Source organism: Aotus nancymaae, unplaced genomic scaffold, assembly GCF_030222135.1.
Source record: "Aotus nancymaae isolate 86718 unplaced genomic scaffold, 86718_ANA_hifiasm-v0.15.2.pri h1tg000007l, whole genome shotgun sequence".
NCBI classification, from domain to species: Eukaryota; Metazoa; Chordata; class Mammalia; order Primates; family Aotidae; genus Aotus; species Aotus nancymaae.
Genome location: NW_026988418.1, coordinates 60499481 through 60520839, shown reverse-complemented (window position 1 = coordinate 60520839; position 21359 = coordinate 60499481). Strand labels below are relative to the sequence as shown.

The following is a 21359-nucleotide window of genomic DNA, read 5'->3' as shown; positions in this document are numbered from 1 at the left end:
CAGATAAAACAGATTAATACTTTCACATACCAAACCAGCAAAGATAAAAAATGTTAGATATTGAAAAAGTGAGCTAAGAATAACACGTACACTCTTATGGTAGTAAACTGGTACAACCTTTTAGAAATGCAATTTAGCAACATGTATCAAAATGTACAGATATTTTTCTTAATAAGTGCACTGTAGAAAAGCTCTCCTGGGGAAATCTGTAATGTGAAAAAAGCTTTATGCACAAGTATTCTAACAAAGATATTTTTATAACAAATTCCTGGAAATAATCTAAAGTCTAACACACTTTACGGTTCAAGACGTCATTAGGAAATGAGACATAAGGTATTTATATAGTATGATTTCAAATGTATTTAAAGACCAGAAAATCTAATTTCATGTTCACAGATGAGAAAACACTTAGGCATCTTAAGGGCACAGAGCTAAAAATGCCAAATATGAGAATAGAATCCAGTTCTGATTCCATTCTTAACCAGTGCCTTATTCATTCAACCACAACTGAGTTCCTACAATGCATCAGCACTATTTTAGGTCCTACTCATATCACAGAAAACACAACAGACATGTATGTTCAGCCTCATAATGTTTAGACCTTCTACGCTTTTCTACATAGTTACTTTTAAAATTGAAAAAGTCATTGACAAAATTAGTCATCCTTTAATAAAAGTAGAACTGGAACAAATCTCAGGTCAAATTTAAACTTCATTTCTAACCCAAGAAATCAACTAAAGTTCCTGAAAGAACACAGAGATCAAAAGACTGGCTTTCAGTCGTGACTCTCAAGTAACTCTGAACAACTCTGGGATTTATTCCTCAAAGTAAAGTGGGAGCACCTAACCGGTTTTCAAGTTCCTTTGCGGGGGGAGGTGGAAATCTATGCTTTGTAATTTCTTATTACAGCATCTAAGCTGTTTTTCTCCCTAATTTGGACTGCTTAGTTTCTACTGATTGTCAAAGAATTATTTTGAAAAAGGTAGCCTATTTCACCATAAGATCTTTAGAAAACCACTCTGTATTCTCAGTATCAACATATATTCCCTTGATTTCCACTGTTTCTTTTCAATTTTCTGAACACAACCTTTTTTCATACTAACTGCTGTCTTCTGGATAGTTTCTAAATAATAACTCATCAAAGTGCATTTCACTACTATTCTTATTGTACCCAACAAATACTGAGTGATTACACCCCTTGATTCTGTAGACTGAAGTTTTATAATTTTGTATAACTAAAAAATATCCCCATCGTTTCTTCACAAATCACATTAGCAAAATCAGGTTTTCTTTCAGTTCCTCTGTAATTGATTATTTGTTCCTAAAAAAACTGTAACCTAATGGTTTTAGAATGAATGCCTTCTGTTGGTTAATCTGGTATTCCAATTTGGTGACTAATTTAAAAATTATCAGGCTCTGTGTAGTTTATCTTTTAATCATTTATTCTCCTACCTTAATACCTGTCTCACAGAGTTGTTGAGATGATTAAATGAGTTGCTTCATGTAAAAAGCCTAAAATAAGTGCTTACTTAGCACACAGGTACTCATGTAACTACTTATTAGGTCTCCGAAAAAAGCAGGGCAAAGATAGCACCTGGCAGCATACACCTGGAGACTTCTCTAAAATCAGTTGGTTACTAACCTCTTAATTGTTATTCATCCAACATTTCTCCACATTGACCATTATGCTATCATGAGCTATTCTGTCAAGTTTTTTTATTCATTGGTTCTATGGTTTTCGCTAGGGATGAAAAGTAAGCTCAATAGTTCCCACATCTGATTGAAAAATCGGGACATTTACAGTTCCTGTCACAGGTCTCTATTTAATTGACTACCATCACATACCTAGCAACTAGCACCCTAGCATCTACCAAGTAATCCTGTTATTTACTCACTCATCTGGGGCTTCAGTTTTCTCTTGCTTTGCTAAGTATGCAAATTACTGTATTCAGCAGAAAAAAACTAGAAGCACAACAGGAATTTCCTAGTTTGGCTTCTCTCCTGTCTTGTCACCTTTAGTCTACCTCGATCAAATCATTCACCAAACAATTCATGTCTATTTTCACATGTCAAACAAATGTTTTATAAGCCTTATTCTTTCTTGTCATTGTATGGCTAATTCCACCCTTCCATGTAAATTTGTTCCCAATTATGTACAATTTTTACTGATTTTACAAACCCCCCTTTAAAAATCTGAGGTGTTCCACTGCATTACCAAATCTGTTTCCTCAACTGTGTGCCCCCTTTAACTGAACCATTTCACAACTGTACAATCACGACTGATCTTCACAATACAAAGATTAGGCTAAACAAAAAGCATTTCTTTGAATATATACTGGTAGTTTTTAGTCGTTAAGGACTAATTCTGGTGCACAGTAAGGTCATCAACACTATTACACAATCCTTCAATAAATTGGAATTAAAGTCCTAAGTGCTTCCTGAAATAGCAATGAAGCTTTTGTAAGTGAACGACCTATTTTCATTCTTCATTTTATTTGACCTCTGTAGCATTTAAAAAAATGTTTCCCACTGACTTCTTGAAATTATCTTATTTGGTGTTTCCTCCTGACTTCTTCTACTTCTTTAAATGCTCTCTTCATTGGTGCTTCTTCCTTTATTACCTATAAACTGATGACTCCTTTCCGAATTCCTTTATATCTACTAACTTTAGAAAATCTGGAAACTAAAGATTAAAAAGGAAAATTGCTCTTCATAATCCTACCCTCAAAGTTAACCACTGTTTAACATTCCATACTAGCATATTTCCTTCAATTTCAGATTGCTATCTAATGAATACAATATATTTCCACAATAATGTTAATATTGGTAAGTTACTCTAACTTCCCTATTCCATGAACAATGAAGGTTTCTAGCTTGGACAACTGGATTTGATAAAGTCATTCTCTCCACATTTATCTTCAAATTTGGTTGATCCCCAAGTCAATTCTACCATCAGAACATCTAGCATCTACCTTTTTCTCTACCTACACCCTAGCTTTTATCTTCCTTATACTTGAACCACTGCTTTTGACAGGTCTTCCCAACCTCAGCCTTTCCCTCAAAAGTATCACCATTTGTCTTTTAAAGGTACACTTTTGAATATTACTATAAAATGTGAAGCAATAAAGCTATTTTACTTTGGGGGGAGAAACCCATTAAACCCTTGCTGATAAACATCTGATGGTTCTCCTACAGAATAAAGACAAATATATTGGGTCAAGCCTCCAGCAAACTTCCCTTTCATAACTCCAACAAAATTGTGTTTTCCACTCTGTTCATAATGGACAACTCAATATACATCACGTGCTTTCAGGTCTCCCTGAATCTGCTAATTCTGTTACCTCTATACCTCTACCAATGTCTCTTTTCCCTATTAACAAAGTACTACTCACCTTCAAATATCCCTCTCTGTAGGCTTTCTTTACTCTCCTCCTTCCCTCCAAGGGAACAGCTTCAGTTATAGTCTTAATACTTTATAAATATCTTCTAGCCTATATTAAACTGTGATATTTTGTAATAAATTGTTCTAAATCTTAAGTCCATTAATATCTTATTCATTCGTTGTGTTTCAGCACTAGCAATGCCGTACAATATGGTAGGCATGTCAACTATTCATTCACAAATATGCACTGTATATGTAGGTATTATAATAAAGCAAGGTTCTTCTCTCAAGAAGCTAACACTGAAGAGAGTAGAGAAAGAAACAGATGTCAGTACCAAATATCACCAAAGTTTCAAAAACTCCCATAGAAAGACTAGATACACATTCTTATCGGAAATCCTAACTTCTAAGTAGTACAAACAAGGCTTCTCTAAGAGACTAGTAAGTCAAGAGAGATCAGCATGTATTAATATAATCTGGTGTGAAAAATCTCAGTTTTGACCATAAATACTGTCCTTACCTAAGAAGAGACACTGTTGATATTTTATACTAGTTGAGAAAAGAAAAACTGTCTTCTGAGGCTGGGCATGGTGGCTCATGCCTGTGATCCCAGAACTTTGAGAGGCCGAGGCAGGTGGATCGCCTGAGGTCAGGAGTTCGAGACCAGCCTGGTCAACACAATGAAACTCTGTCTCTACTAAAAATACAAAAAATTAGCTGGGCGTGGTGGTGGGCGCCTGTAATCCCAGCTACTCAAGAAGCTGAGGCAGGAGAATTGCTTGAACCTGGGAGGCAGAGGTTGCAGTGAGCTGAGATCATGCCATTGTACTCTAGCCTGCACAAGAGCAAAACTGTCTCAAAAAAAAAAGAAAAAAGAAAAAAGAAAAAAGAAAAACTGTCTTCTGAATACCTTTAGAAAAGATTTTTATATTTGACCAAATAATCAGGAAATCCAGAATTATGGATTCTTAATAGGAAACTACAAACCTACCTCGCAGTGATAATCAAATATTGCACTTTCAGTAGTATTTGCTGATTCTTCTTTTTCAGCACACGTTTCAAAGGATGAAAGTTGCTAGTAATAAAAAAAAGAGCGAGAGAAAATGATCTACCAAGCTAATAAAGAATACAACTGCTGCTGCACCGGGCAATCTCACAGTACAGCACTGAAGAAAACAAAGACTACTAGCAGCGTTGGGAAGTGCTCTTTCAAAGCTGTTGAGTAGGCACAAACTTCTTGTTTCAGATCAAGTTTTGTGTCTTCAACTTAAGTGTACTCTTCTTTGGTCTTGTTAGTTGTTACGAGGTTTGTTCCTTGCCTGATCTGAACTTGAAGCAGCAGTTTCAGGTGGTAAAGTCTGTTCTGTTACACTTCATACTAGAGGTAAAAAATGGAGACATTAAGTATAACATATAAAATAATCAGGGACAGTGGGTGAGAAGAGGGACATACTCATTTCATTAACTTAGACTCATGGATCATGCAAGTAATGCAGAAAACTTGGAAGCACGCTCATGTAATGTTATTTGCAGCAATCTCTCAATTACTAACAACTACCTCCTTTGGTATCTCATACCCAAGACCTCAAATTATTCCATAGTCTTTATTGACCTCTTCCCCCAAATAAGCTCAGTTAAATGGCATAATATTTAATTTAATACAAGTATTTTGTAAGGATCTAGTTCTGGGAAAAACATAAAAGAAGTTCCTGCTATGAGAGCATAGACAATCTTGCTGAGAACCAAGATTTATACATGGAAAAAAAACCAGAGTATAGGACAAAATGCCAAAAATTATTTTGTTCAATTAGTATCTAGGTACCTATTATATCACAGATTATCTAGAAATACTATGTATTTTTAATTCACAACTGCATGTACATCAAAGCAACATGGTAAGGACAGAGAAGGCTTTTAAATAAGAAGTGGAATTTGAACTGAACCTAGAAAATTAGGAAGAATTCTAAGAGAAAGAAAATAGCCGAGTATTCTCCGTATGAAATAGCACATAAGCCAAGCCAGAATATGCCACTAAATTCTAAGTTTCTTCAGAGCAGCGACTATGCATTATATGATTTCCTAAGCCTAGCATCAAGTGAAGTCTTCTGCATGAATGCCTGTGGCAACACGTGTGGCTTGTTGTTTCAGAGGAAAATCAACAGGCTAGCCTGGCTAAACAGAGGGCTGGGCTGGTGTAGTGGAGCCAGATTATGAAGCATTTCAACTTGATGTAACAGGGAACAGTGCCTTAGTTTTTGATAAAAATGGTATTATGTCTTGAAATCCTACAGGAGATGACTTAGTGAGCAAATAGAAATCTCATTTGCACTGCTGCAGTAAATAGATGAGAAATGTCTACAGAAATGTATTTATCAGTAAAAATCACAGATTTCTGCTTTATATTAGCTATAAACAATTATTGTGCACTGACTCCAATGTTAACAAAATGGTGTTAATGAAAATTATTTCTATGAGAAGACAAAGATGGACATGCTGAGAAATGGATAATATATTTGAAAACATCAGAAGAATGACTATCGGGTGACAAGTCAGAGTTGATGAAATAGCTCAGAGGAGCCTAAAACCAATCACCGGTACTAGCAAATACCACAGACAAGTTGTTTAATATATCTAGGTTTCATTTTCCTCACATGCAAAATAAAAATCCAATAAAAGCTAATCTGGCCATTTTCTATTATCTAACATCCCATGACTTTATATTGTTCATTCAAATACCAAATGTTTCACTTGTCTGATCTTTCCACTTTACTTAGATCATTCTCCTATTATCCAGACTAGTTTAGGGTAATGATGTTCAAATATTTGGAAAGCATTAAAGTAATACCTATGCCCAGCTCTGACTCCTAGAGTAATATAACTGGTTTGAGGTAGGACCACTTCTTTAATTATCTTAATTCGTTCCCTCTCCATCTCCACACCCAATGAAGTTGTATTAGTATTTCCTTCAAGATATCTTTTGTATTCATTTCTTGTCCTACTAAGTGACATATTTTAGCTCAGGTGTCTAATATATCTGCCAACTTCCAGTGTCCACACTTTCCATTTCCTGTCATATACCACCACCAGACTATCAAAAACTTGAATTTTGGCCAGGTGAGATAGTTCACGCCTGTAATCCCAGCACTTTTGGAGGCCTTGGTGGGAGGACCGCTTGAGCCCAGGAGCTCAAGACCAGCCTAGGCAACATGGAGAAACCCCATCTCTACTAAATATGCAAAAAATTAGCCAGGTGTGACGGTATACACCTGTAGACCCAGCTACTTGGGATCAGGAAGTCAAGGCTGCAGTGAGCCAAGATAGTGACACTGCACTCCAGCCTAGGCGACAGATCAGAATCTTGTCTCGAAAAACAAAAACCCTCCAATTTTAACTCTTATCTCCCCTGTCAAACATCTTCAGTTATTTTTCCAGCATTCTAGATGGGAAGTTTTTAATCCTGGCTAACCATCCACCTAAGAAACCTTAAACAAACAAAAACCAACAAAATCAAAGCCAGAGTCCCATACAGAGATTCTAAATTTAACTACACTAGGTTAGGTGCCAGGCGTTGTTATCGCCCCTCACTCCCTGCCCCAGGTGTTTCCGACTTCCAGCCAGGATTAAGTACTACCATTCAGGTGTCTCTATTCTACCTTCCACCTTTACTCTCTACTGTGTTCTGGTTCTCCCAAAAGTCCATTCCCTCACCTAATCCTTAACACAACTCTTGGGAGATTCCTGAATTCTAGCTTCCTTGCTTATATGGGTCTTCCCACAAAAAAATACAATGCTGTGATCTTCAAGGTGACAAAAAAGCCTTTCTTGACCATTCCAGCAGACTCATTTATTACCTTAATTCCCACTAATGAATGGGGCAGTAATATCCACTGCCTGCATCAAGCAATTTGCAGCAACTGGTACCAAGAAATTCCTGTACTCTGTTTACTTCGTATTTTTATCTACCTTGTTCCTCCAACTCTATTTCAAATTTCTGAGAGGCAAACTCAAATTTCTTTATCACAGCCCCCTTTAGCACCTAATCCAGTGCTGCCATAAACAATCAAATCAAAAAGGTAGTTAATCCATAAGCAAAAGGACACAATTCAAGTGTAAACAGTTATATCAACTTTAATTGTATAAAGTTTTAATTATCCAATCAAGAAATAATCTCTTCTTTAAAAAATACAGACTGTGTATATTGGTTTTATCTTAATACTTTAGGTCTATTTATGAACCCAAAGAACTCAAGATAGAGGAAACAAGTTATCTTGAAAAACCTAAACTGGATTAACCCACTCCAGGTAGTTGTATTATATTAAGAACTGTCAAGTCCATGATTAAGTAATACAAAAAAAAAGATTTCTGGACTTGAAACTCTGGAGTATTGCAGGGCCATTCCTAGGCACGAATCAGGTCTATCAGGAGCTATTAAAGCTCAAACAAACCCACCAATAATTTACTGGCTGAATTAACATCTTCACAGCTATGAGATTTTTATAGTTAACTCAATAAAACTTCAAGGTATTGGTCAGGCATTTTAATACAAATGGCTATCCACTCATGCCCAGATTAACATTTATTGGTGATACAAATCACCTCTTTTGCCCTAACCCTATGAATATAAGTGTATCTCCTCCATCTCCCTAAAAGCTTGAAACTTAAGTCACATGAAACACTGGGTACTGCGCTGGGGCAGTGGCTCTCGCCTGTAATCCCCAGCACTGTGGCAGGCTGAAGTGGGGGGATCGCTTGAGACTAGCCTGGGCAACATGGTGAGATACTGTATCTACAAAAAATTTTACAAATAATAAACAAACTCACTGGGTGTGGTGGCACGCACCTGTAGTCCCAGCAACTCGAGAGGCTGAGGCAGGAGGATCGCTTGAGCCCAGGAGTCTGATGCTGCAGTGAGCTATGATTGTGCTACTGCACTCCTGCCTGGGCAACAGAGCAAGTCGCCAACTCAAAACAATTGCCCCCACAAAGCTACCATAGAGTACCAATAAAAACACTAGGGAACAATTTAAATGTGTATCTGAGAATCTCCCTGACTGCTAAGTAATAACTCCTTTTCCCTTGCTCAGCATGGAAATAGTATTATTAATCACTACAATCTCCGCTTCCTGGGTTCAAGCAATTCTCCTGCCTCAGCCTCCCAAGTAGCTGGGACTACAGGTGTGTGCTACCACACCTGGCTAATGTTTGTATTTTTAGGAGAGATGGGGTTTCACCATGTTGGCCAGGCTGATCTCGAACTCCTGACCTCAAGTGATCCATCCGCCTCAGCCTCCCAAAGTGTTGGGATTACAGGCGTGAGCCACCATGCCTGGCAACCACCTCTTTTATTTCATGTCTTCCTTAGTTGGCTGTTTTACCTCAAAGGCCTAGCAGAAACCATGGCATAGTAGGCACTAAATCAATACAGGTTAAACTAACAAACACATTTATATGGTAAGTAATCCATCTAAAATGTATCACACTACCTAGTTCATCATTTTGACAAATTATTTTTAAAGTATATGCAACACTCACTTTTGGAAAAGTTAATGAAAGGCTAAGCCATAAGTCAGTCTACAAAAAAGTCTGCTCACCTAACCTACTTCCTTCGGGCAGTACTTTCTTTTGAGCAAAAAAACAAAGACCCAAATAGATAGCATAGGACTGAAAAGATCCTCTATTACCTTACCTGACATTTTGAGCACCACAGTTCATAACTGTAGTGCTTAATAGGTTTTAATTCATTTTTACTTTAGGATATCTAAGTTAAATGATAAAATCTACATAATTAACCAACCAAATCTAAGTCACCTGTAGAGTGAAAATTAAAACCCAAAGTGATGCAACTATCTTTTTGTATCTGTATAGTAGTAGCAACTGCGCTGGGTTGTTTATTATCTAAACAGCTACTGAGATATTTAAAATTATCTATCACTTAACTGCTTATACATACGCCTGGAAGTCTAATACTTTTAAGCAGTACAAATGGCAGTGTGGGAAGATGCTGAAGAAACTCTAGACACATCAGAAAACAACAGACCAGCAGTGTCCAATAGAAATACAGTGCAAACCACATGTGTAATTGTAATTCTAGTAACCATATTACAGTCCAAAGAAACAGATGGAAATTTAATGTCTTATTTAACCAATTATATCCAAAATGTTACTCTCCACAGGCAATTAATATAAAAAATTCAGATTTTTACATTCCTTGAAATCCAATGTTACTGTACAAGTACAGCACATTTCAATTCAAACTAGTCACACTTCAAGTGCACAACAGCCACCCATGGCTGGCAGCTACCATGTTCCACAGAGTAGGTACAAACTGAGCAGGGGTATAAAAAAGCACTACTGTGCCAATTAAAGCAATAGAAAATAAACGTAAGGCTACTGAACAAAGATTTTCACTAATAAAAGTAGGCAGTATCTAGCATAGGTGCTTGTTGTTACTAAATTGGAGAAGTAGAGTGCAAATGACAGGTATGTAATGGTTTTAGCTGCAAATCAACGGATAGCTTCCATGTGCAACACAGGGAAACTGATGATCAATTTATTTTCAGCCACACACTGATGTTTTACCTCAGCATAAATGGACATTAAAATATTGAACACTTTTGTGTTGTTTTTAACTAGGTACCCATACATGCAAGTGGAAAACATTCTAATATCAAAACAAAGGAATTTTTAAAATCCTCACGGAGCCGAAGGGATTTAACAAGTCACTCTCACCACAGTAGTTTCACCACTTAAGACAGTCTAGCTTACAAAATAGGTCTCAAAGTGCTTCCTCTTCTGTTTTCTGAAAAGACAAAGCTAAGAATGCACATCAATTCGTTGTTTACTTAACAAGATCAAGATTTTTATCTCATTTTGCAATACCGTTCTGAAACGCAACTCCTCAAAAATCTGTCCAAAAGAACATCGGTCCAAAATTTCCATGTTTTAACTACCGTGTCGAAAGTATGCCTCTCACAACAATGTCAAGAGACTTAATGCCACTGAACTGTAACACTAAATTTTATGTTATATATACTCCAGCATAATTTGATATTTTAGCATTTTGTTTGTTTAAAACAAAACTCGATGACCCTACACAATGTGTCTTCAGGTTGCGGGGGAGGGGAAAGATGGGGTAGGGGTTAAAGCAGGACTACAGGTCAGCTTTCACACTTTCAATTTTGATTTATTAGGACTTTACTCGATTTTCAACCACACTCGCTAAAGGTCACACTTAAGTCAGAACTTATTTACAAAAAAAGAAAACCTATCTTCTGTGCCTCAAATACTTTAGTTTTCAACTCAGCTGCTATAAATACTCATCTCGATGATAAACATCCAGAGCAGCTGCTAAACCACTCAAACTATTACCTTCTCTTATTTTAGTCCTAGGGCTAAAACGAAACAAAAAGAAGGCCAAATGTTTATCTAGGTTTTATGACTCAGGTATATGCCTATTCAAGCATATAAACCCCGTCCTTACCCACACCAAATATATCCATTATTGGTTAGTACCAAAAGAAAACTAAAGTATGTGTTCAATGTAGTATCAAGAATGTTTCTAACTCCAAATGAAAATTACTCAGCATTTTAGTACAGAGTAGCTAACATTTGTGGGCTATAATTTGAAACCTGTATTTTAAAAAAGTAGGTTAGCAGCAATGGCTGAGAACTGCCAGCTCATACCAGCCTGATGAAAATTTAAGTCTCTCAAAAAGATTTAACTACCACAGGGCCTTTGGGCATTCTCCCTCCCTCTCCGCCCTGTCTCTCAACTGTTTGAAGAGCACCATATTCTTTCACTGAACAAGAAAATTAACTTGCCCAACAACGTTCAGATTGTCTTTGCAGATTGAAGCCTGTTTCAGGGAGCGTTCTCTGCCTCACCTGTGAGTTAATCAAGACAGCTGCCATCTGGATGTTTCTAAGGGAAAACCTTAAAGCAAAAGAACCTTGGCACTAAGATTTCGTACTGATAAAACATCATGGTAAAAATGTGAAGCTGTCTCCGACGGGGGAACTCTAAAAAATTTTACACAGAATGACGAAGCTAGGCCGTTCATTGCACAATGTGGGCCAGGCGCTGACACCATGAGAGCTAGAGGAGGTGGAAGGGAGGACACCGCTGAGTTTTCAAGGAGTACGCCCTTTCCCCAAGATAGAGGGGTGGGAGCCACGTGCCTAAAAGATTAGGGACTGGCTTCCTTTCTCAAGACGCCGAAGAGGAGACGACGAGGGGAAGGCTGGGTGCTGAGACCCAGTTCTAGGTGACTGGAGTAATGATGTCAATTCCGCCACGATACTGTGCCCGATGTGGCTGGGGAAAGATGTCTTTAAGCACTTCTCCTAGATATCTAGATGGAGCAGGGTCTCAGTCTATACACAAAGAAGGCGCCACTGCCGCACTGCGCTCTGGTACTGGTAGTCAGATCTCCAAGCAGGTAACGGCCAGGAAACTATAGGGTCCAGAGTCAGAGTAGGCCCCTCTTCTCGGTCTCTGGCTCTTCCAACCTCACACAAAGGACCGCGCCACCACCCCCTCGCCCCGCCCGCCGGGACATGTAGTTCCCGTTTCCCCAGCCAAGGCGCAGAGGGGGAAGCAGCCAGACTACAGCTCCCAGTAGCCTCCGCGCCCGAGCCCCGCACCCTCTGCCTCCATCTTGGCTGCGGTCGGAGCCTCCATTTTCGCTCCCTCCCCCCACTTTAAGTCACCACCACCACTAACACCACGGGCAGCCGGCTGGCTTCAACTCCTCGTTTCAGCTCTGCGACCTAACGTGAGGCCCAGGCGGTTGAACGGGAGACATATGAAAAAGCCCAGGGTAGGGAATCAGGGTGCCTTCTTCCCTACCTAGAGCTCTACGAGTGTCCACCTTGACTCATAAGGTTTTCCCCTTAGCCTTGGTCTTATCATCAGCCCTTCCCCTGAGTTCTTGCTACCACCAGTTGGACCCTGAGGTCGTACTCACCCCAACAGCTCAGCGCCCCCTCTCCAGCGCCGCCATAAGCAGCACGGCCCGGTACGTAGGAATAAATCTCGCTTCTCTCGCGAGAGTTGGGGGGACTCCGAGCGCGTGCACGAGAAGGGGCGGGGTGAAACGTACTCTTAATACGCTTGCGCAGCAGGGCTGAGTGACGCCAAGCAGTTTACTGCACTTAACCACAACCAACATGGTGTCTGCGTTCCTTTACATTCCTACTTGGGTGTGCTGCGGGAAGCTATCTTGGTGTTTACTGACTCCTCCTGGACACTAGGGGTAGTTGGTGGCTTTAGGCGTATTTAGTCTGAGCGTTTGAATACGTTTTAGCCCACAATAATGGGGTAAACCTTGAGGGCGAACAAATCTGAGGGCATATCCAAGAGTCATAAAAAATGATTTCTCTTTTCCCAGCAAAAATCCGGAAGGGCCTCATACCAATTTCTTCTCATAGTGCAAGCATTCTTTCTTACGTCTACTACATTAGACGAATTTCGTTAGCATAGAGTCAGCTTTTTAGCAAGGTAGTTTGGAAATCTAAATGAGACCTTTGCCTTCCATGAACAACATTGCAACAGATGCACAAGAGTGAGCAAGACTGCATAATCACTAAACAAAAAGAAACAAATTCAGTCAACCGACCTTTCTAGTTACCAAAGATATTCCTATTGTATCAGGTAACAAAAGAGGGTGAATCATTAATTAAAAGATTGAAACCAGAGCAAAGAGAGAAATGCTTTTCCCAGATTCAATGCTTCTGTTTTCATAGATTCAGTGGCTCTCTCACTAGACAGTATTGGATAAATAATGAGCCACCAGTCTCCTGAGAACTCTTCTACCCACTTTTTGCTTACAACACATTTATTTGACATGTTGTATGTGTAATCACGGGGAAGTATAAAGTTGTAAAGAAAAACAGATATACTCTTGTCCTCAGGGAACTTTCAGCCTAGCATCATTAATGATCACAAAAACAAATCTAAACATACACTTTGAAATAAGTGCAATGAAGGAAAGATAACCTCCAATTCAAACCTCTTGAATTCTAACAGGAAGCAGTGTCCCATTTCTGTTCAAAAATTTCCTCTCCAACTTTGGAGTCCAACTTTGCTGGTGTCCAGTCCCATGCATAACACCTCAAAGCCCCTTTGCTGTCTTTGATGACTTCCCACACTTTCCTCAGCACAAATATTTGCTTCATTTTCAGTGCTTTCATAGTTCACGCTATTGTAATTATTAGTTTTTACTCGGTAGCAATACAACGGCACAGAGCTTATGACATTCATCTTTGCATCCCTGGTTGCTGACGGTGCCTGGTCTCGACAATTCTCCAAAGCTTGTTGAATAAATAGCACTGACAACAGTATGAGAAGTTGTTAGAAATTGGAACATTTTCCTGGGAAAGTATAGAATGTAAATCAATCTTTCTTTCTTTCTTTCTTTTCTTTTCTTTCTTTCTTTCATCTTTCTTTCTTTCTTTCCTTCTTTTTTTGAGACGGAGTTTTGCTCTTGTTGCCCAGGCTGGAGTGCAATGGCGCCATCTCGGCTCAACCTCCACCTCCCAGGTTCAAGCGATTCTCCTGCCTCAGCCTCCCAAGTAGCTAGGATTACAGGTATGTGCCACCACACCTGGCTAATTTTGTGTTTTTAGTAGAGATGGGGTTTCTCCATGTTGGTCAGGCTGGTCTTGAACTCGCTACCTCAGGTGATCCACCTGCCTCAGCCTTCCAAAGTGCTGGGATTGCAGGCATGAGCCACTGCACCCAAACCAGAATGTAAAGATTTCAAACCAGGTGTTTTGTTCACTTTACCCAGTTCTTAAATCGAGATTGCCCCTTCTTGCAACACAGCTGGTCTGTATATACTAATCTTATGTTATAGAGAAACTGTTCCAGGCTCTTGCACTAGACATGAAGTCATGTGAAACTGAAAAGTAATTCTACTTTTAGCATACATTCTCATATATCACAGCAATAGAAAATGTAGAAAAAAAAATAGTCTTACTAAATTCTGTCAATACGATTACTATTGATAAGAATAGGAAATGTAAAAAAAATCCTCTTACTAAATACTGTCAATACAATTACTATTGATAAGAAAGGATAAAGCCTTGATTTCTACTATTACATATAGCTTCTGAAGACCTTCTTAAATTATATGATCATTTCATCATCATCATTCTGAATATATCCCAGTTGCCTTTAAATTCCTTTAAATTTTTAAAAAATTCCTCCTTGTTCCAAAATTAATGTCAATTTACATTTAACACAAAATGCAAATCTGTATAAATCCAGAAATATACATTTTAGCTTCTAATACATTAAAGACAGTAACAGGTGGAGCAATTTGCTGTAAATCACAAGTTAAAATGATTTACTCTTTCTACAAATAAAACTCATAAATAGAGGTAGGTTTCATTTTTAGATCACTACATAATGATTTTTTTTCAGATGAATTTTGAAATCAAATAAAAAACTGAAAAAAATGGGTGGTTATCTTTTTATGTTGTTGTTTTTTAAAATTAAATCAGAAACTTGTTAAATCACTTTGGAAAACCATCTCCCATACAACAGGGTGACATGGATTTTGGGAAGATAGTCTGTTAAGAAACCATCAGAAAAAAAAATTTGAGAAATTATTTTTAGTTATTCACCATACTTAGTTTTCTACTCTGAGAAACTTAGACAATGAAATTGATAATGGTTGTGTGCTTTTTTCCCTCTACAATCATCAATAAGCACATTATCTCTGAAGTCCACTTTAGAATCAAAAGTAAGCATTTCTTACAGTTTGTAAGGTTTTCTTGAGCAGTAGTGGGTGAGATTTTCGTCATTTCTCTGTTGAATGAGAAAAATTAGGTCAATGTAGAGCTTTTTAAAAACTTAAATAAGGCTAAATTTATTCCAGATTTTAAGAGTTGTTTTTATTCTGACAGTATGTCCTTCCTATTTAGGAAAGCTAAAGAGGATCTTCTTTTATAAAATTATGATAGGCTGGGCACGGTGACTCACACCTGTAATCCCTGACTTTAGAAGCCAAGATGGGAGGATCACTTGAGCTCAGGAGTTCCAGACCAGCCGGGACAATGTGGAGAAACCCTGTCTTTACAAAAAAAAATTAAAAATTAGCCAGGTTGTGAAAATGATGGGAAATGTCATGGAAAAAAAAAATTAGCCAAGTGTGGTGATGCATGTGTGGTTCCAGCTACTCAGGAGGCTAAGATGAGAGAATTGCTTGAGCCTGGGAGGTCACAGCTGCAGTGAGCCATAATTGTGCCATTGCACCTCAGCCTGGGCAACATAATGAGACTCTGTCTTAAAAAATATTTAATTAAGTAAACAAGATAAAATTATGGTAATAGTGGATGGTAAAGGAGTCCACATCCAAGGTTTCAACACAGAAATAATACTTCTAAAGCAAAAACATTCATAAAGAAGAATTATTTCCATAAGAATTAATGTAAATAATTAAGATTTGGTCCTATAGGCCTACAACCCAAAACTTTTTATTCTTTTACTGGCCTCTAAACAGTTAAAGTGCATTATATAAATAAGAATAATGTAATAGTAACACTAAAAAAATAAAATATTAGAATTTAAATAAGAATGCAAAAGCTTTGTATAATGCTTCCCTTTAAAATGTTAACATTGCACTTAATGGGAGGATTATGTGGACATGCTAAACTGCTGCACCAAAAGTAACCATCTCTCATTGTAGCTCTGGGAGTCAGTTAATGGAGGGAAAGGTAGAACAAAAGGATATTTATAATTTAACTTAAACTCAATCCTCATGAAATCCAATTGTATTTAACATAAATCCAAACTCTTTTACTGTGCTCTTCAAGGCCCTGAATGATCTAGTCCCCACCAAATTCTCTAACCTCTGGTTCACTGGTTCTTCCAACATTGTAAGTTTGTTCCTACTTCAAGGCCCATGAATTTACTGTTGCCTCTTCCTGGAATGGTGTAGCCCAAATCTTTTGTTACTTTCTCATCATTCAGATTTCAGGTCAAATGTTACCACCTCACAAAGGCCTTTTCTAAAGTAAAAGTACCAACTAAACTATCACTTCCCATTTGCTTGTTGCTCATCCCTGTGAACTACAGCATAAGCTTCAATTCTCTAGTTCATCGTTGTATCCCAAAAACCTGGCACAGTGACTTACATATGCAGTAAATATTTAAACAATATTCATTGAATAAGTAAATTACACTTATTTTATTGAATCCAAGGCAGTAGTGATTGCATGATAGGTCATCATTTATGGACTACTAATAAGAAAATATGTAGTCATTTTCATTATTGATATGGTTTGGGTGTGTCCCCACCCAAATCTCATCTTAAATTGTAGTTCCCATAATCCCCAAGTGTCATGGGAGGGATCCAGTGGGAGGTAATTGAATAATGGGAGCAGTTACCCTCATGCTGCTGTTCTTGTGATAGTGAGTTTTCATGAGATCTGATGGTTTTATAAGGCGCTTTTCCCCCTTTGCTCAGCACGCATTCTTTTTTATGCCACTATGTGAAGAAGGATGTGTTTGCTTCCCCTTTCATCATGATTCTAAGTTCCCTGAGCCCTTCCCAGTTATGCTGAACTGTGAGTCAATCAAACATCTTTTTTAAAATAAATTATCCAGTCTTGGGTGTGTCCTTATAGCAGTATGAGAATGGACTAATACAGCAAATTGGTACCAGCAGCTAGTTGGGCACTGCTATAAGGATATCCGAAAATGTGAAAGCAACTTTGGAACTGGGTAGGTGGAAGCGGGAACAGTTTGGAGGTCTCAGAAGAGGAAAAAAAAATGTGGGAAGGTTTGGAAATTCCTAGAGAATTGAAGGCTGAGAAGACAGGAAGATGTCGGAAAGTCTGGAACTAAAATGCTGTTAATAAGAGGTTTCTAAGTGGCAAAGCATTTAAAAGGTGGATTGGGTGCTCTTAAAAGCATTCAGTTTTATGCATTCACAAAGATACGGTTTGGAATTGGAACGTATGTTTAAAAGGGAAGCAGAGCATGAAAGTTTAGAACATTTGTAGCCTGGTGATGCAGTAGAAAAGAAAAACCCATTTTCTGGGGAGAAATTCAAGCTGGCTATAGAAACTTGCATAAGTAGTGAGGAGACAAATGCTAATCATCAAGACAATGGAGAAATGTCTCCGGGGCATGTCAGAGTGCTTCATAGCAGCCCCTCCCATCACAGGCGGACAGATCAAGGAAGGAAAAATAGTTTCCTGAGCCACTCTATGCACCCTTGGAATATGTGCAACTTTGGGATATGTGCAGCCTTTGGACATGGTATCCTGAGTCTCAGCTGCTTCACCTCCAGCTATGGCTAAAAGAAGCCAAGGCATAGCTCAGGCTGTTATTTCAGAGAGTGCAAGCCCCAAGCCTTGGCAGCTAACACATGGTGTTGGGCCTGTGAGTATGTAGAAGTCAAGGATTGAGGTTTGGGAACCTCCTCCTAGATTTCAGAGGATGTGTGGAAATGCCTGGATGTCCAGGCAGAAGTCTGCTGTAGGGGTAGAGCCCTCATGAGAACCTCTGCTAGGGCAGTACAGAAGGGAAATGTGGGATTGGAGCCCTCACACAGAGTCCCCACTGGGTTACTGCCTAGTGGAGCTGTGAAAAGAGGGCTGTCATCCTCCAGAATGGTAGATCCACTGACAGCTTGCACTGTGTGCCTGGAAAAGCTGCAGACACTTAATGCCAGATGTGAAAGCAGCTGGAAGGGGGGCTGTATCCTGTAAAGCCACAGGGGCAGAGCTGCTCAAGGTCGTGGGGAGCCCACCTCTTGCATCAATGTGACCTGGATGCGAGACATCAAGTCAATCAAAGGAAATCATTTTGGAACTTTAAGGTTTGACATCAAGTCAGTCAAAGGAAATCATTTTGGAACTTAAAGGTTTGACGACTGCTGTATTGTATTTTGGATTGTATGGGGCCTATAGCCCCTTTGTTTTGGCCAATTTCTCCCATTTGGAAAGGGTGTATTTACCCAATGTCTGTACCCCCATTGTATCTAGGAAATAACTAAATTGCTTTTGATTTTACAGTTTCATAGTTGGAAGGGACTTGCCTTGTCTCAGATGAGACTTTGGACTTGGACTTTTGGGTTAATGCTGGAATGAGCTAAGACTTTGGAAGATTGTTGGAAAAGCATGATCATGTTTTTAATTGTGAGGATATGAGATTTGGGAGGGGCCATGGGTGGAATGATACGGTTTGGCTGTGTCCTCTCCCAAATCTCATCTTGAATTCTAGTTCCCATAATACTCATATGTAGTGGGAGGAACCCTGTGGAAGGTAATTGAATCATGGGGGTGCTTACCCCTATGTGCTGTTCTCATGAGAGCGAGTGAGTTCTCACAATATCTGATGATTTTATTTTTATTTATTTTTTTGAGATGGAGTTTTGTTGTTGTTGCCAGGCTGGAATGCAATGGGGTGATCTTGGCTCACTGCAACCTCCACCTCCTGGGTTCAAGCAATTCTTCTGCCTCAGCATCCCAAGTAGCTGGGATTACAGGCATGTGCCATGATGCCCAGCTGATTTTGAATTTTTTTTTACTAGAGATGGGGTTTCACCATGTTGATCAGGCTGACTTCGAACTCCTGCCCTCAAGTGATCCACCTGCCTTAGCCTCCCAAAGTGCTGGGATTACAGGCATGAGCCACTGTGTCCCACCTATCTGATGGTTTTATAAGGGGCTTTTCCCCCTTGCTCAGCACTCATTCTCCTTCTTGCCACCATGTGAAGAGGGATGTGTTTGCTTCCCCTTCTGCAATGATTGTTTTCTGAGGCCTCCCCAGCCTTGCAGAACTGAAAGTCAATTTAACCTCTTTTCTTTATAAATTACCCAGTTTTGGGGATGACTTACAACAGCATGAGAATGGACTACTACAATTATGAAATAAAACTTTCATTACTTAGAATTTTTATTTTATATTTTTTGAAATAACTATTTTAAACTTACTTCTTTCTTCCTTCCCCCTCCTCCTTCTTCTTCCTCTTCTTCCTTTTCTTCTTCTTCTTCTTTTTCTTCCTTCTTCTTCTTGTTTCTTCTTCTTCTTCTTTCTTTTTTCAAAGACAGGGTCTCACTCTGTTGCCCAGGCTGCATTGCAGTGGCATGGTCTCAGCTCACTGCAGCCTCTACCTCCCAGGCTCAAGCAATCCTCCTGCCTCAGCCACCTGAGTAACTGAGACTACAGGCATGCACTACCATGGCTGGCTAATTTTTGTATTTATTTGCCGAAATGGGGTTTTGCCATGCCCAGGCTGGTCTTGAAGCTGGGATTACAGGCATGAGCCACTTGTGCCCAGCCTAGACATAGATTTATATCAGGTATTCCTCTTGTGTGTATATGAATTTTAAAAAGAAGCAAAATAAATTTGTTAAGATATTCCTAAAACTTCTTCACAAAGTCTAACTCTTCTGAATCTTTCGTTTTAGTAATAAATTTGACCATATTTTAAAAATTCCATTAATCTTGAGGCAATATAAAAAAGTTTAAAAAATCAACAGACAATATATATTTGTAACATATAAAAGAATGTATTGGTATCATGAATATATAGTAAATTAATACATCTTAGTAAGAAAAAGCCAATAGGAAAGAAAAGGAAAATGGAGAAAAGACCAAAAAACCTGTATAGGCAGATAGGTACTTGACATTTTTTTTTTTTTTTTAGATTTTTACACTTACAGAAGATGTAGAAAAATAGTACAGAAGACCAGGCGTGGTGGCTTACACCTGTAGTCCCAGCACTTTGGGAGGCTGCGATGGGCAGATTACCTGACATCAGGAGTTCAAGACCAGCGTAGCCAACATGACAAGGCCCTGTCTCTACTAAAAATAAAAAAATTAGCCAGGCATGATAGTGGGTACCTGTAATCCCAGCTACTCAGGGGGCTGAGGCAGGAGAATCGCTTGAACCCGGGAGATGAAGTTTACAGTGAGCTGAGATCGTGCCACTGCACTCCAGCCTGGGTGACAAATTGAGACTCTGTCTCAAAAAAAAAAAAAAAAAAAAAAGTAGAGGAAGTTTCTATAAACCCTGTACCTGCTTCCCCTATTTTAACCTTACATAACTATAGAACAATTTTCAAAACTAGGAAATCAATTTTGACATAATATGACTTGAACTATAAATTTATTTTGCACTACACCAGCTTTTCCTCCAATGTCCGTTTTCTCTTCTAGGATCAAATCTAGAATCCCACACTGCATTTAGTTTTTGTCTCCTTTCTCTCCCTTCTATGACAGTTCTTCAGTCTTTGTCTTTTACAACTTTAACACTGAAACAGGCTGGGCACGGTGGCTCATACCTGTAATCCCAGCACTTTGGGAGGTTGAGGCTGGTGTATCACTTGAGGTCAGGAGTTTGAGACTAGCCTGCAACATGGTGAAACCCAATCTCTACTAAAAATACAAAAATTACCTCGGCGTGGTGGGAGGCACCTGCAATCCCAGCTACCCTGGAGGCTTAGGCTACAAATCGCTTGAACTCAGGAGGTAGACGTTGCAGTGAGCAGAGATAGCGCCACTGCCCCCCAGCCTGGGTAACAGAGTAAGACACTGACTCAGGAAACATAGATATACTTTGAAACAGTATCAGTCAGTTACTTCGCAAATATCCCTCATTTGATTTTGTCTGATGTTTTCTCTTGATTAGATTGAGGTAATGCATTATTTGGAAGAAGACTATGGAGGTTATGTGCCTCTCATTGCATCAATATCAGGGGTATATAATGTTGAAGTGTATTATTATTATTATTATTATTTGAGATGAGGTCTCGCTCTGTTGCTCAGCCTGGAGTGCATTGGCATGATCTTGACTCACTGCAGCCTCTGCCTCCTGGGTTCAAGCAATTCTACCACCTCAGCTTCCCGAGTAGCTGTGATTACATGTGCCCACCACCACACCTGGGTAATTTTTGCATTTTTAGTATAGACGGGGTTTCACCATATTGACCAGGCTGCTCTTGAACTCCTGACTTCAGG

The 21359-nt window shown here is 39.0% G+C and overlaps 1 protein-coding gene across 7 annotated transcripts in view; it reads right to left on the bottom strand.

Moving 5' to 3' along the window:
• CSDE1 (cold shock domain containing E1) overlaps window positions 1–12438 on the bottom strand; it is a 40434-nt gene extending 27996 nt beyond the window's left edge. For 5 of the 7 annotated variants that reach the window (XM_012466644.3, XM_012466645.3, XM_012466646.3 and 2 more), the window contains exons 1-2: window positions 12349–12438; window positions 4374–4760 (exon numbers count right to left, since the gene is read on the bottom strand). The gene's annotated coding sequence lies outside the window, so the exon portion shown is untranslated. The remainder of the gene's footprint in view (window positions 1–4373; window positions 4761–12348) is intronic. The other 2 variants (XM_012466647.3, XM_012466649.3) reach the window with 1 other exon arrangement.
• Window positions 12439–21359: the final 8921 nt, after the last annotated feature.